Source organism: Ictidomys tridecemlineatus, chromosome X, assembly GCF_052094955.1.
Source record: "Ictidomys tridecemlineatus isolate mIctTri1 chromosome X, mIctTri1.hap1, whole genome shotgun sequence".
NCBI classification, from domain to species: domain Eukaryota; kingdom Metazoa; phylum Chordata; class Mammalia; order Rodentia; family Sciuridae; genus Ictidomys; species Ictidomys tridecemlineatus.
Genome location: NC_135493.1, coordinates 22,790,705 through 22,807,381, shown reverse-complemented (window position 1 = coordinate 22,807,381; position 16,677 = coordinate 22,790,705). Strand labels below are relative to the sequence as shown.

General features: G+C 34.0%; 1 long non-coding RNA gene across 1 annotated transcript in view; it reads right to left on the bottom strand.

Annotated features, from left to right (window-relative positions):
- LOC144371690 (uncharacterized) overlaps positions 1-16,677 on the bottom strand; it is a 470,318-nt gene that overhangs the window by 30,100 nt on the left and 423,541 nt on the right. The window contains exon 6 of the long non-coding RNA XR_013431687.1: positions 9,411-9,559. This is a non-coding gene — a long non-coding RNA (uncharacterized LOC144371690). The remainder of the gene's footprint in view (positions 1-9,410; positions 9,560-16,677) is intronic.

Sequence of the window (16,677 nt, the reverse complement as noted above, 5' to 3'; positions counted from 1 at the left end):
AATTTATTGACTTGTAGTCCAGATAATTAACTTGGTTCATCACCTTCATTTTGCTAATGTAGACTTGGCCTGATTAATCCAACTAGCTGTAAAATGATGAATTACTCAGATTAAGTCTATAACCCCTCTCAAATGAGCTTTTATAATTCTTGAATCAGAACACCTTATGGCATACATACCTATATGAATTAGAAGGAGTGTCATATTCTTGAAATCAGTGTCCACATATTCCAGATACCTGCCTAAATATTTTGCTGGCAGAGGCAGTTCTATTCTTACAGATTTGTCCAATTTAATGACCTTCACCTTGAAAACTATTTGAGGTAGCAGTTCTTATAATGCACAACAGATATAGAAAAGAGGTAAATGCCTCTTGGCCTAATTATGGTAGATTCTTATGTTAAAGGATCCAGAGAAAGTCCTACTACCATAATAAAAATCATTTTAGATATTATGTTAGATTAAATTGTCTATAAGTCAGAAAAAATAAAAACAGCAATATTTCAAAAACTTGCAATTTGTTAAAAAAAATAGTGTGTCAAACTGAGGCCAAAGATGATATGGTTTGTGAAGAGATTACAGGCATTAAAGAGATGCTAAGTAATTCACACAGAGATAATAGGAAAGGTAGTTCAAGAGCATCTCAAGAATTGGCAAGACCATACCCATGCCAAGCTCAAGAGCATAGAGCCTAAAATTCCTTTGAAAAGAGCACATGGGAGCAGTCTGTTCATACAGGGGGCTTAGAAAGTTTTACCATGCTCAATCACTCAGACAGTCAGAAGCCACTGCCATCATGATGAGGTGGCCTGGCTACTGCTTATGAGGGCAGTAGATTATGGCATCATTCACATGGCACTGGTTCTGCAGGAATGTAGGTTGCTGAATTTAGGGGGTCACACAAGCTTCCACCAAAATTTCAAAGGAAGGTCTGGGAGGCCAGGAAAATGAACCATGGTGAGACTTCCCACAGGAAACCCCTGAGGGAGGATGTGTGAAGATGTGAGAAGGAAGCTGAAGCTCAAGAGATTACTGAGAGTAAGAGCTGTCAGTAATGTAGAATGTCTGCCAAGGAACACTGCAAAAATTCAAGCAGAAACAATCCAAGAGAGATGCCATAGGGGCAGAGGTACACAGTCCCTTTGGAGATAACATCAGGATGTTATGTATTCCAGATTCTGACATTGGATATATGTCACTTGCTTTTGATCTTTCATGGGCTCATAACCAAGAGTTTGCTTTTTGTCTCAGATGAAAGTTTGGACATGAACTTTTCTGCAATGCTATAACTGTTAATATTGTAACTGTTAAGGTACTCTAAGAAATGGATTAAATTAATTATGCATTATGAAATGGGCATGAGATTTTGGGGACCTGGGAGGAATATTATTTTATAGGTATACGATATCTCCCAAAAGCTCATGTATGAAACAATGAAATGTTGTGAAATTATTATGAGAGTCATAACCTAATCAATGGGTCAATTCATTGATGGATTAATAATTTGAATATATTAATGGGTAGTAACTGTAGTCAGCTAGGACATGGCTAGAGGAAGTAGGACACTGGGGGCATGTCTTTGGAAATCACATTATCCCTACAACATTACACTCAAGTTCTCTCCACTTCCTGGCTGTCATAAACTAAGAAGTTCTTCCCTGTCATACCCTACTGCCATGAGGTTATAGGGTTATGGAGTTGAACAACCATGGACTGAATCTCTGAAACTATGAGCCAAAATAAACATTTCCTCCTCTAAGTTGTTCTTCTCAGGTCTTTTGGTTATAGTGATGAAAAGCTAACTAAAACATTAACCTAACATTAAATAATAAATCTACTGCCAACCTATTCTCCTAAATATCATGTCAAGTATTGTTTCTTCAAAATATATACATGTCACAAGAGGTAGGGGCAGGAGCATTATGACTCCTAGGTCTGTGCCATTTAGATTTTCTACTATGCTTTCTGAGAAGGGGAAGTCTGAACTTTTCTTTTTGATTAGACCAAAGGGGCATAACTTCTATATAAAAAGAAAGAATAGTAGGATATATATATATATTATATATATATATATATATAATAAACTTGATACTTGTTTAGTACTTTACAGTATATAAATAGAAAGAATAATATGTATTATATATGTTATTATAAGCTTGATACTTGTTTAGTACTTTACAAGTATTAATTCAATCTGCATTAAAATCTTATGAGGTAGGTACTATCACTACACCAATTTTTTTTTAAAGAGAGAGTGAGAGAGGGGAGAGAGAGAGAGACAGAGAGAGAGGAGAGAGAGAATTTTTAATATTTATTTTTTAGTTCTCGGCAGACACAACATCTTTGTTGGTATGTGGTGCTGAGGATCGAACCCGGGCAGCGTGCGGCCGCTTGAGCCAAATCACCAGCCCTCACTACACCAATTTTATCAAGGTAAAAACTAAGGCACCGACATCTGATGTAAAATGTGAAGGTAACATATCTGATGATGGTAGAACTAAAATTTCCACAGATGTATAATCTTAACCACTAAACTAAATTGTCTCACAATCTAAATATCAAATTAGGGATTCATTTATTTTGACATTACTGCTTTCTATGCCTGAGCATCCTAGAAATATATAATCATACCCAGGAGATGGTCTATCAGTAAACGCAGAGGCAACAAGAGAAATAATCAAAAGCACAGACTCCTCTAGGTAGGTGAAGAAATATTCAACCTAATGTTGACACTACATAGTAGAACACGACATCTCTTTACCTATTAGCAGCTCACATGTTATGCCATGGATCCCCAAATTGACTGTGATTATGTGCTGAAAATATTTCCAAAACTTAGAGTCAGATTGACAAGTATAGACCAATCTTAAAACAAGGGATTATTAACTGTTTAAAGATTATTCATGCTCTCAGGAGGCTGAGACAGGAGAATAGTGAGTTCAAAGCCAGCCTCAGCAATGATGAGGTGCTAAGCAACTCAGTGAGACTCTGTCTCTAAATAAAATACAAAATAGGGCTGAGGATTTGGCTCAGTGGTCAAGTGCCCCTGAGTTCAATTCCTGGTACAAAAAAAAAAAAAGATTATGCATGCCCTAAGGGGACATCTTGCCCTTTTAGGGGGCTGATTTTGCGTTAAAAGAGGATAGGAGAAGGATCAAGTAAGAGGTAAATTAGAGTCAAATCTAGAAATGTTGCCTCACAGAGAGAAAACTTATGCCTCTATACACATGTACACACACACTGACACACACAGAAGAAGATAATAATTTATAAGTGGATGAACATTTCATTTGATAGCAAACTGAGCTACATTAACCATTACTCCAGTTCTTTCTTCACTTTAGATCAGCCTGATCCTCAAACCACCTATATTATATGTCTTTTTATACAGGCCACTTCCCTATATCAAATGCAACACAGTACTCCAGGGAGATCTCAAGAATCCAAGCAACAGACTAGTTATTTGAATTGCATTTTAACTAAAATTCATCTGCATGACCTTGAGAAAGTCATTTAACTTCTGTGAATTCATCTGAAAAAAGAAGGCTTGATATCAGTGAGTCAAGGAGATCATATGTATGAAATCACTATAATAGTGAATAGCAGGGGCTGGAATTGTGGCTCAGTGGTGGAAAGCTTGCCTAGCATGCACGGGTCCCTGGATTCAAAACTCAGCACCACATAAAAATTAATGAATGGAATAAAGGTATTGTGTCCAACTACAAATAAAAAAATAAATATTTTTTTAAAAAGTAGTGAATAGCATATATTGGGTTATAAATATTTCTTTAATTACAAAGTGAATATATTAACAAACCAGTTCTAGAAGAGAGTTTTAATCAAAAAATATAAATTGGTCTTAATTATATACCTTTGTTTCCAAAACAACAACAAAAAAGTTCTTGATCGCAGCTGCTAGCCAGGTAGTAGTTCCATACAAAGCCAAGAATTTCACTAACAGATATAGGTCCTGAGTATTGAGTAACCACAGTAATATAGTTTAGTTGTCTAAAACAAGGGAGTACTAACTGTTTCAAGAATATGAATTTTCTAAGGGCACATCTTCATATCTTCTGATAGAACTGGATTTGGGATGAAAGAGGATAGAAGAGAGGTATAAAGTAAGATAGAAGTTATTTAAATTGCACCACACAGAAAAATGTATGCCTCTATAAACATGCACATACACACATAAACACATAGAAGAGTATAACAGTATAGAAAGGGATGAACATTTCATTTGACAGCAAACTGAGCAGTCATTTTTGTTTCAAAAGGATAACAATTGTACCCTGATTCATAAACTAATTGCTACTCTTGTTATGAACATATTTTTTGGAAAAGACACACAGTATCTTGAAGTCTCTGACTTTTTAAAAATCTATGTATGAGGCATGAAATACCACAAGAAAATTATAATAAAAATTCATTTAGAATATTCGATGGGTTTAACAAATTGTGATCTGTGGGCCACATTTATCCTGCCTCAAAAAAATAAATAAATAAAATACATAGGAATCAACTTAACAAAAGAGGTTAAATACCTCTACAATTAAAACTATACAACACTAAGTAAAGAAATTGAAGAAGACCTTTGAGGATGAAAATATCTATGCTCTAGGATAGGCAAAATCAAGATTGTCAAAATGGCCATACCCCAAAGCGCTATACAGATTCAATGTGATTCCAATTAAAATCCCAATGTCATTCTTTATAGAAATAGAAAATGCAACCATGAAATTTATTTGAAAAAATAAGAGTCCTGGAATAAACAAAGTAATCCTTATCAAGAAGAGAGAAGCAGGAGGCATCACAATACCAGATCTTAAACTATACTACAGAGCAATAGTAACAAAAACAGCATGGTATTGGCCCAAAATAGGCATGAAGACCAATGGTACCGAATAGAAGACACAGAGACAAATCTACATAAATACAGTTATCTAACCCTAGACAAAGGTGCCAAAAACATACACTGGAGGAAAGATAGCCTCTTCAACAAATGGTGCTGGATAAACCAGAAATCCATATGCAGCAAAATGAGACTAAACCCCTATCTGTCATCATGGACAAAACTCAACTCCAAGTGGATCAAGGACATAGGAATTATACTGGAGACCCCCACCTAACAGAGGAAAAAATAGGCCCAAATCTTCATCATGTCATATTAGGCCCTGACTTCCTTAACAAGACTCCAAAAGCACAAGAAATAAATCAAGAATCAATAAACAGGATGGATTCAAACTAAAAAGCTTCCTCTCAGCAAAAGAAACAATCAGTGAGGGGAAGATAGAGCCTATATTTGGGTAGCAAATCATTACCACACTCACATCAGATACAGTATTAATCTCCAGGAATATATAAAGAACTCAAAAAACTTAACACCCAAAACCAAAAACTCAATCAATAAATGGGCTAAGGAACTGAAAAGACACTTCTCAGAAGAAGATATACAATTGATCAACAAATATATGAAAAAATTTTCAATATCTCTAGTAATTAAAGAAATGCAAATCAAAAGTACTATAAAATTCTATTTCACACCAATCAGAATGGCATTTATCAAGAATATAAACAACAATTGGGGCTGGGGATGTGGCTCAAGTGGTAGCGCGCTCGCCTGGCATGCGTGCAGCCCGGGTTTGATCCTCAGCACCACATACCAACAAAGATGTTGTGTCCACCGAGAACTAAAAAATAAATATTAAAAAAATTCTCTCTCTCTCTCTCTCTCCTCTCTCACTCTCTCTTTAAAAAAAACAATAAGTGTGGGCTCTTTCTTAATGCTTCTATTTCCTTTGCTCTATAGAAACTTTTTAATTTGATGGAATTCTACTTGTTAATTCTTGGTTTTATTTAATGAGCTTTAGGGTCTTTTTAAAGAAGTCTGCTTGTGTCAATATGTTGTAATGGTGATTCTATGTTTTCTTCTATCAAATGCACAGTTTCTTGTCTAATTCCAGTTACCTAGAATTAATTTAGATTGTCTAACTTTGGCACAAAATTAATTTATTCCATTAGATAAATTGTTGTATTTAAGACTTAGATTAGACTGCAAAGGAATGTTTCTCAATTTTATTAATAATAAGCTACACTTTAGTTCACATGCTCTTTAAAAAGTGAATAATTATGTTATTACAGCATGTTTTCCATTGTTTTTCAATGGTTATGTGAGTGTTTTGACACTGGGGAAGTCATGCATTCAAGTAATTTTATGAGAGAAAGAGTGTTTAAAAATTGAAATTGAGAGGGACAAATAGTTGAGCAGCACAACAGTGGTACATATTAAAATTCAGCATTGCAAAATGTAAATTATACACATATGTAATAGTATTTTTTAACTGAATGTTGTTCATAGTATCTCCCAACTAGTCTCCCTATGTCTAGTCTCTCACCCATGTTCCAATCTATTCTGTACATTGCTGTCAGATTATCCTCTAAAATGTCACTTTCATATTGTCACTCCTCACTTCAAGGTATTTTGGCAGTTGCCTAGTGTCTAAAAAGACCAAATACAAACTCCTTAATAGAAACTAAAAATCTTCCATTATGTGATTCTATCCTTTCCCTGTAAGTCTCCTATAAGGAACTAGAACACAGTACTGTTTGTTTAACATTTTATTTTAGTTGTCCTTGGACACAATACCTTTATTTTATTTTTATTTGGTGCTAAGGATGGAACCCAATGCCCCACACATGCTAGGTGAGCGCACTACCACTGAGCCACAAGCCCAGCCTATACAGTACTGTTTTTGTTGTTCTTTTGGTTTCTCCTGAATTAATATTTTTGATGATTTGATATGAGTAAAAAGGCAAAAGGAGGTATATCTCCTCCTAAACATTTTCCCTGATTTGGAGATACATATGTATATTAAATGCATAGATTAGCACTTACTGTTCTAATCACAGAAATGCAGACTCTCAAAGCCTTCAGATTAAGGTATATTATGTAGAAAGCAATTAACAGTCAACAAAATTGTCTAGGCTAGTTGTGGGCTCTTTTCCTTAGAGCTTCCTATATCTATGACATGAACTGAGCAATTTTTCAGTATGTTCAAATCGGTTTTCCAGGTGGACAATTTGCTATCTACACACACCACAAATTTTATGAAATATATTATCCAATCCTATATGTCATACAGAAAAAGAACAGAGCATAAAAATCACTTTATGCTCTCAGAAATTTCTGAACAAATTCACCTTTAGATAACACTATGGGGCATAAATTATAGCACTGTTTGTTTCAAGTCTCAGATTTCTGTCTTTCTATTCTCCACATAATCTGAATCACAATAAATATTTAATGTATGAGATGCCAATTTTCCACAACACCAACCAGTCTTTTGTAAGGACTTTAATTTAATTATATCAGTCAATATTTGCTTAGAAAATTAAAATAAATAAAAATGTGATCACATTATATTAAATGGGCCATGGAGAATTTTTCTTCAGTGGTAGATTTGCATATAATGATAGTTTCTATTATACTTGAGTAAAAGGTGACCTGCTCAAATTGGGGAAAATCAATAACAAAGATACCATCAATTATTGACTCCCTCAGTTTATACATATGAACCTGTTATAGATATGATTTTTATTCCATAACATTTGGAATTAAGGAATATTTTACTTTGTTACATTTCCAAATTATGTAATCTATACAAACTGTCTACCAATCTGGATGTTAGTTGTTTTGGGACCATCTTCCCAAACCCTCCAAAGGCTTATACCAAATCACAGACTTAAGTAGTGCCTTAAAACTGAGAGGTGATGCAAGTCTTTAGTGTATGATAATGTTCATGTTTTAAGTTTTCTATTAGGCAGTAAAATTCCACTCTCAAACAGATCTTCAAGGTCATTTAGGCTCTAATGAGATTCAGTGTGCCTCTTACAATGGTCTGTTTAAGACTCAAGACCCATTCACAAGGAGCCAAATCATTATTATCAAATCCATGACACACATAATCAAGCTTCTACAGGCACTCCTTAATAATTCCACATCTGGAGCTCTGTTAGCAAGTAGATTCCATTTTCCTTTACTCCTAGAAACTGTAAAAATTCTCTGTCAGACTTAGGAAAGCTCTCCCCACCTGCTCTGGTCTCTAGGTTGCCTTATTACATCTGTTCCATATCTTGGAACTTCCCTTCCTTTTAAACAATTCCTCTAGGAGATTGTGTTTTTAAAAGTCAAAAGGTTGGGCTGGGGCTGTAGCATGTATTGAGGCACTGGGTTCGATCCTCAGCACCACATAAAAATGAATAAGTAAAGACATTATGTCCATCTACAACTAAATAAATATTTTAAAAATAAAAAGTCAAAAGGCCTAGATAGGCGCCACCTTTTGAGTATCTGAAAGTTATTGCTCTTGATGACTGAAAATTTACTCCTCCATTCCCATCTCTGACATAGCAGAAAAACAAAAAGTTTTAGATATTTTTTCCAAATGAGGAAGGAAATACCTATTCCTAGAGAGAATAATATAGAAATTAGTACATTAAATTATTCTGTCACCTAAGTCAAAAGTCATTTATTAAAATAAAATTCAGTTCAATTTCTTTTACATGGAAGAAAATATGGAAATTCATGAATTATGATTTACTTTATGCTTCTGTTCCCAAACTTTTTATTATCGTTGTTATTACTTTAAGTAAGAAAGATCCTGACTTGATTGGAGTAATTATTTTAAAAAACTGCTTGCTTTGCTACAAATAGATTTAAATTTTATATCAAGGAGGTCAAGCTCAGCAAATACATGTATTTGCTAACACCTGATAAAGTCTGAAGGTATTAGTTGCACAAATATATAATTAGTTTTAGGAATGGAAGTATAATCAGGATCTTTTTATTTGCTGTGGATTTCTTGCATTCACCAGTGCTTGATCTTTAAAATTTAAACAGCTGTGTACATATATACATATCTATGTGTGGACTAGGGTCAGTGAATACAGTAGGGATATTCACATTTTGTAAGTCAGATTTGAAAAACTAAATAAACTAAAGTGCTGAATATTTCAATGTCCCTTACCTATTACTCAAAGAGTTTTGAACATTAAATCATATTTCTTTAAATTTTTGACTATGATGAAGGCAGCTCTTTTAACAATTTTATCACTTGCAAGTCTTTTCAGTGAAATTATGCCAACATTGTGAATACATAAGTTATGACCCTCAAGCAAGATTTAAATCAATACAGCTCTGCAACTGACACTAAAGTGCCATACTGCCCATGTGAGTATTTGGGGTAGCAAATCTTGCTTAGCACCAACTAGCTGTCTTAGAAATCAGCAGTGATCCATAATCACATTTGTGATGAAAAACCTGAGCCCTTGGCATTGAAGGAAATGGCCTAAAAGGTAGGGTGAACAGGTCAACCAGAAATGCAAATAACACTGATGTAGTCTGTTCTCACCTGGGAACTTTTTAAGCCTGAAGGGTTGAGCTCTGAAAGTTCTTGTAAGTTTTCACAAGACAACAGAGCATCAAGAATTCCTCAGTTGGGGCTTGAAGTTTTCCAAGTTCAAAAAGATCTCTGAAGTTAGGCAGCCAACTGCAGGATATCTGAGGAGAGAAAGAAGAAGAGAGATCAAAGGAGTGGCTGAGTCCTACTTTCTGAGATTTCATTGTTAGGAAAGGGAAAGGAAGTAGGCCAATTATCTAAGGAATGTTCCTTCTCACCCTTATCCTTTCTCTTCCATTCTTCATTCCTACTCACACTTATTCTCTTCCTCTTTGTCAGACATACCCCAGTGTATAATCCTTAAGGAAAGGAATGGGGTGTTCATTCAACTACAAATGTCTAGGTGAGATTCATTTCATTTATATTCTCTGACATTCCTCAGGTGCGGTGGCCATGGTCAGAATTCCAGAGGCACATATAGGGCTAGAAAACAATAATTGAGAAGAAGAGCTAAGAGAATGAATAGACTGATTATTTTATGATGTAAAAATACAGTAAGGACTTCCTCTTAGCATGGCCAGAACCTTAAAGGATGTCTGTCATGTCCCTCAGAGGATGTCAGGCATGTCTGTCATTTTTTGCTTTCAAAAAGAAAAACAGTCTTAATGGGTTCAAAAATAGAGAAAATGAAAGATAATTAAGGAGGTGGAGATAGGTGATGAAAAGTGATTATACACAATGAAAGGACTATCAATTCAATCTTTGGATGGAATAAACCAAATAAATCAATGAAGCAGTGAGGGTTGTTAATTTTATTAAGTTAAATAATTAGTTGTTTTAGGCAGGTATATATTTCAATTTCACATTGTCATAGCCAAGTGCAGACATTTCTTTTATTATGGTCTATTTTTCAAAATGTGTTCCAGAGGTCACCTTTATCAAAATTCTCAAGTACTAGTTAAAAATGTATATTATTAGGCACCTTTCAAAGATCCTTAAATTTGAGTTTTTGGAAGTCTGTACCCCTATCTCCCCAATCCCCGAAATCAGCATTTTAAAGATATTCTTCAGATCAGGAATTCTCAGAATAGTCTGCAGACCCCTGTGGTTCACAGATTCAGGGAAATTTCATGACTTCAGAACCATTTTCATAATAATAATCACTATTTGTCTTTTTCACTGTGCTGACATTTGATCTGACAAACTAAAAGCAATGGAGGATAAAACTGCTGGTTGCTTAGTATAAATCAAGGCAGCAACACCACATTAGTAGTAGTCAATGTATTTTTAACACCATGTATTCACAGTTAATGCATACAAAGAAAGCAAGTTTCACTTTAAAATGTCCTTGTTGAGCCATTACAGTTACTAATTTTATTAAGTCTTAACCTGTGTCTTTTTAAAAATATGTATAACAAAATACAAATTCTGTGTAAAGCACTTCTCATGCATGCCAAAGTATAATGATTATCTCAAGGAAAAGAACTTGTGTTATTGTTTTAGTTGCAAGCTGAACTAGCTATTTTCTCATGGAATCTTATTTTCACTTGAAAGAAAAACTGACAAAGTATGGTTATTCAGACTTGGATATTTCTCAGACATGTTATTTTTTTGTTGTTGTTCTTGATGCTTTTTTAAAATTATTTTTTTTATTATTAGTTGTTCAAAACATTACAAAGCTCTTGATATATCATGTTTCATACATTTGATTCAAGTGGGTTATGAACTCCCATTTTTCCCCCGTATACAGATTGCAGAATCACATCGGTTACACATCCTCGTTTTTACATATTGCCATACTAGTGTCTGATGTATTCTGTTGCCTTTCCTATCCTCTTCTATCCCCCTCCCCTCCCATCTTCTCTCTTTACCCCATCTGCTGTAATTTAATTCTCCCCCTTGTTTTTTTCCCTTTCCCCTCACTTCCTCTTATATGTAATTTTGTATAACAATGAGGGTGTCCTTCCATTTCCATGCAATTTCCCTTCTCTCTCCCTTTCCTTCCCACCTCTTGTCCCATGGGACATGTTCTTGAGAAATCAATGTATTGAGCCTGTTACTTCAAAGAAAACAAATGATAACATTTGTTGCCAATGAATAAATTCAAGCTTTCAAGTGAAACTTAAAATTTTGGAAAACTTGTATCTGCAAAAATAAATATCACAGTATTCCTCCTAAAAATTTTTTATGATAAGATTAGTGGTGATATTAATGAATGTGATTTTTGTATAAAAATGTCAACATTTGGAATATTTGCATAATTTTGTGAATTAAAGTTCTGTAAATGATCAATGCATGATATTACAAAATTATATATGATTAAAAATCCACTCAGAGTATAAAATAGACCAATGGATATTGATAAAACATATTATGAAAAGTACATTAATGTGGTTTGGAATGCAATACTGTAAGTTTTTAAAACTACTACTTGTTAAAATTTTGTTATATCACAAATTTTGTTATATCACAGAAGAATGTGTACAATTATTTTCAAAGACTTAAAATATTTATTTCCTTTCTAACTACATATGTGAGAATGCCTTCACTTTGGCTATGACAATGTGAAATTGAAATATATACCTGCCTAAAACAACTAATTATTTAACTTTCTTTTTATTCTCTCTCTTTTTTAGAGCAGGAATTGAATCCAGGACACTGAGACTCATCCCTAGTCCTTTTATTAATTTTTAAATTTTGAGATAGGGTCTCACTAAGTTACTTAGGGCCTCATTAAGTTGCTGAGACTGGCTCTGAACTTGCGATTGTCCTGCCCCAGCCTCTTGAGCCACTGGGATTACAGGCATGTGGCACTGCATACAACTGTATTTTCTTTCTGAACTTTAAACAAAATCACATGAAAAATTTAATTCAGAAAGGCATATGACAATATAGTCTTTTATATGATATCTGTTATGCCAGATGTTAATGACACTTGCAAAAATGTAAAATGATTCCATTTATTTCATTACATTTTTGGTTTTAGAAAATAAGATTAGTTTTCATAAAACTGTTATTTGGCTAATTGTATAATAGGTTTGTTATTATTTTAAATAAATCAATAAATCCATATTTTAAAATTTCCCAGGAAATTTTCTAACATAGTAAATATAAATAAATATAGCCCATGTACAAATAGTCTTCAATGGTCTTCATAATTTTTAAGCGTATAAAGTGATCCTAAATACAAAAAATTTGAGCACTGTTCTTCTGGGTTATTTTGATTCTTTATTACATTTGTAAACCATTACACTAATTATAAAGGTATGTATATATGGAAAAATTTTAATTGACAAATATTTCTACATATTTTTGGGGTAAAGTATTATAATTTTATACATGTATACAATGTATAATGATCAAATAAGGGTAATTAGTATTACATGAAAATATTGTAATAAGAGGACTGGTATAATATCTTTAAAGTAGTCTTAACTCATGTAATTCACCAGATTTCATAAGGTATATGCACAGAGCTTTTCAAAAGTAAAGTATGTGGGTGGTCTATGTGAACCTCAAGATTCCTTCCACTTGTCTCAGTCTACACCACTCCATCTAAAATTATTTAATCTAAATTTAATTCCAATGTAATTCACCTTGTATTTCCTAAACATTTATCAACTATACTTTTTTTCAGAGAAAATTCTATACCTTGGTCATGCTTCACAACTGATTAAATATAATTCCTCTTGTGTACAGAAATTTTCATGAATTGCTTGGTAGCTACAAACACTGCATTTGCATCTCATTTCGTGCTGGTTTCCACAGAGTTGCTTAATTATACAGCTAGCCATAGTCAACAGGGGATCCAGGTGGATTAAAGCTCTGCTGAGAAATGAGAGAAGAATTCAGTCCAATTTAACAAATATGTATTGGATACCAACTATGTGCCAGCCTCTCTACCAGGGCATGTGTTCCCTGCCTTCCAGGACTTTAAAGTCAAGTGAGAAAAAGTTATTCTAAGAGCTTTTTCTGAGCATTTGTTTTTAACCTTGTTAAATTCGCCACTGTATTTGACACAAAAATCAGTGAACAAGGCAATTTCTAAAATTTGGAGACCTCCTACTATACCTTCCTCTCCTTTCCCCTGCACACAGTAAAACTTGGCACCACAATTAACTTAGACTCTTCTGCTGCAATGTAGTTGTAGGATAAACTAAGAACTGAAAATAAATGCTTAGGTCAAAACTATGTGGCCCAACCACATTGTGAAAAATATCATGTTTTTTTAAAAAAATATTTATTTTTAGTTGTAGTTGGACACAATGCCTTTATTTTATTGATTTATATGTGGTGCTGGGGATCGAACACAGGACTCCGCATATGCTAGGCAAGTGCTCCACCACTGAGCCACAATCCCAACCCCTTCACTTACTACTTTGGTGAACTAGAACAAGTCTCCTCATTGATAATCTTTACTTAATAATAATACCTAACTCAAGGTTATGACTCTGAGTTAATTCATTAAAGCACATAAAAAGGTATTTGTCATACATATAGTAATCATCCACTTAATGTTTGCTCTCATTATTTCTTAATAATAAATAAGCTTTCATAAACATCTTTGGTTTAATACATAAATTCTACCCATTTTCCTTATATTATTCTCTGTATCTTTCAGAAAATAGTAGCAAAATTTTTCAAGTGTTTTCTCTCATACTTTCTAAATTTGCATCTAAGCTACCAAACACATATGCATAGGATTTGGAAATTTATAAAATATTTACAAGGTTAGAAACCACATCTAGCTCAACAGAGAGTATATATGATTGTATCTTTTACAGATGAAGAAACAGAGTATTCTAAAAAATTAAGTGGCTTAGCTAAAGTTACACAGCTAGAGATGTAATCATGTGTCAGTCTTACCTTTTTCTGACCTTGCTACTGTATTTGTTTAATCTTTAACTGATAATGATCAATAAAACTCAGAATAATGGCACCAAGTACTGAAAAGACCATCCATAAAAAAAAAAAAAACACATCAATGTTACATTCAATCTGATTTCCTAGCACAGACACAGTGTGGCAATAATGTAGATTGAGATAATCTAAAAAAGATTGTCAATAAAGAGAAACAAAGGAGTTTCCACTAGTTTCTTGACAGGTAACTAGAAAATCTCACCAAGTTGAATCCCTTTGTCCCTCCTTCCGAACTCTGTTCACCCCAGTCTATGTCTGGTCAAATTGCTTCCTGAGTTGTGAAAAAAGCTCTAAGGAAAGAAGAGGGAAGTTCAGAACTTGATGCAGAGCAACAATCACAGAAGCACTTTAATCAGGAGATGCTTTAAAGTTTTATCTTGAAAAGCTGAGAAAAAGTGTCGAGTTGTGTGATTGGGGTAAACAACCCTTGATTTTGTAGGGCCCTAAGAAGCCATTTCAGATTCTTTTATGGAGGATGAAGTAAGAAGTAGGCAGTAATTGCTTTGGCATCCTTCAGGAAAAATCAATAATGAATATGAGTGAAGGGTCAAGGAAAAAATAACAGATCCACTCTTGGTATAACAGAGAATGTGAAAATCAAACTAAAGAGAGTTTGATCAATTGGAGAGGATTACTCCTTATCTCCTTGGCAGTGATTAGGGAAATGTGATGCATTTTTAAAATAATGAAAGTGCCAAAGCAACAGTAATATCAGAGAATATCTGACTCCAAGATAGATTTATCTCCTAGGAAGTACAATAAAACCCCAATAAGGAAAATGCTCAGGGAATAGTGAGTTTGGACTAATTAAATTGCTGTGCAACAACAGAAGCTTAATCAGAGACTTTCTTTAATCAATCTGTCTAGTGAACACATTTGAATCTCTCTTTGCTAAATGAGGCTGATATAAGACCTTAGAATTGTTATCCTGAATGCCATTAGCCAAAGTCCAAGTCCATGGAAAATATAATTTTTACCTCAAATTACTTTTGCCATGTATAAAAGTTAATTTATCATCTTCTTCACATTTTGTCCTGCTTGTTCTTTTTCTTTCTGTATATCAGTTCTGCATACATAGCTCTCTCTCCCTCAGACCTACTCTAGGAACTCACCATGTCTTCTCCATTCAACCTCATGAGTCATTTTCACTGTTTTAATATCTGCCCCCTTCTTTCCACTCCCACTAAGACCACCTCATTGATCACCTAGTCTAATATATTCTCCTACTAATTAGCTTACTAGTTATTCTTCTTGCCTCCAGTCTTAACTTTTCCAGTCCAGCCTCCACACTGCACCAAAGGTATCTCTCTAAATTATAAATAAAGCCACATTTGCATCTGTAAACTGCAATGACTCTCCATTGCCTTCAATGTTCAGTCTAAAGCCATAACCTGACATACAGGTTGCTTAATGATGTGGCCTCTATCTACCAGTCCAACTAATTTTCTGCCACATTCCATGTCTTTCTGAATGCTATAGTCATACAAAATTACTTACAGTTCTTATTACATGTCTCTTTTCTCAAGTTTCTCCTTTTGCCTAGAGTGTCCTTTACCCTTTTTTCTACAACTTCATTTCTAGTTATCTTTCAAAATTAACATCATATGTCATCTCCTCAGGAAAACTTTCCTGACATCCCCATAATTGTCTCATGCTTATGACCACACTTATAACATTTCTTCATAATCATTCATTTGCCCATCTTTTTTATTTAAATGTGAGGAATGCAGCGTACTTTGTCACTTATAGCCAGTAAATAGCAATGAACAAATGAATGAGTGACTAAATCATTCTGTAGATCCTTGACATTTGATTGTTTCTGGTTATCTACCCTTTTCTCCTCAAACTAACCCATTGCTTAAATATTCCAATTAATTGAGGGATCTAATTAATTGGACTGTAGTTGTTTGAAGTTTTAAAGTGATAATCTATTGAAATATCTCCTAATAACACATATTCTCTGACGTACTTCTTACCCTTGCCCACTAATCCTGTCACAGAAAACTGCAAAAAAATATATATTAACTGCAGTCTCAATTATACATACCACCATATGTAAGAAATGTACCTAAGAATAAAACTTCTTACTTCTTATAGTATCTTATCTTTTCGTACAATTCTATCTATCAACCTGGAGTTACGGTCCAAGAGTCAAAGACGTGACTGGTTTTATGTGTCTCTGAGATCAAGCTGAGTACATTTCACAGTGTGTATAAAACTATAAAATCCTGAACTGCTATAGCCAAGGGAAAATGCTTATTGGTGTTAAATAGGAAAAGCTATGGCATCCAAACTTCAGTCATTACAACTTAGATCCAACCTGGAAATTAGTTTCTCTACTAGGATAATTGGAATTTAA